Source organism: Trachymyrmex cornetzi, unplaced genomic scaffold (genome assembly GCF_001594075.2).
Source record: "Trachymyrmex cornetzi isolate Tcor2-1 unplaced genomic scaffold, Tcor1.1 scaffold159, whole genome shotgun sequence".
Lineage (NCBI taxonomy): Eukaryota > Metazoa > Arthropoda > Insecta > Hymenoptera > Formicidae > Trachymyrmex > Trachymyrmex cornetzi.
In genome coordinates, this window is record NW_017296190.1 from 122,021 (window position 1) to 122,920 (window position 900).

Genomic DNA, 900 nt, shown 5'->3' on the forward strand with positions numbered 1-900 from the left:
CGCTTAAAGCAATCTTGCCCCTTTTTAGAGAAAACATAAATCATTCCTTTTGTTCTCTAAACCTCTTTTAACAGTGTACTTTAGATTAACAACGATAGGACACCTTAAAAATCGTAAATCTCGCGCGACATTGCAACTAACTATTGCATCCTAGACAAAGGGCACTACGCCCTTTTTTCGGGGTATAAATAGAGGCCCCGCGGAAGCATACTCTCTCAGAAAAATTCTAACTGTCGCGGAATCCACGTCAGTAGTACACAACAATAGCTGTTGAAAGTGCGTCACGCCGAGTCATAAGAACCATTCACGCCGAGTTCAAATCCACGCAAGTTCGCGGAAATCATTCGAGTGCTCTGGTGACCTCTGGGGTTCAAACATCCCCCCCCACCCGCCAACCGCTATCCTCAGGCGCTCTTGCGTGGACGTCGAGCCTCATTGGGAACCGACTCATTCCACAACCAATCTTCAGCACTAGTAAGTCTACATCTGGATGTCACCCTCCCCCCCCCCTTTTTTTATTCAGCGCGCACGCGACCAAGAATACACACACACACGCACACATAAAATTTTAAGCTTATCGTAACTAGACTTAGTTTAATCATGTAAATTAGCTTTAGCCGTATAGAAATAAATAGCTTTTAAATTTTTTAATACTAAAGATTCCTCCGAGTAATTTTTAAATCGCCCCTCACTAATATCCCGTATTCCTGTAACGCTTAGGATTGCACGAGGTCCAGTCCCAGGTCAAAAGGATTAAGTTCCTTGACCTAAAAAGTAGGACCAACGTTCGCACTGTCCAGCGGAATAGGTGTCATACCGTCCCTTCAGGACGTTGACCCACATTCCGGGACTTTAAAGAAGTGCTAACGACTCACAGCTGTACGCTTCCGTGCGTATACC

At 45.0% G+C, this 900-nt stretch overlaps 1 protein-coding gene across 1 annotated transcript in view; it reads right to left on the minus strand.

The window, feature by feature from the left end:
• LOC108758537 (intraflagellar transport protein 81 homolog) overlaps window positions 1-900 on the minus strand; it is an 88,070-nt gene that overhangs the window by 26,430 nt on the left and 60,740 nt on the right. The window lies entirely within an intron of this gene.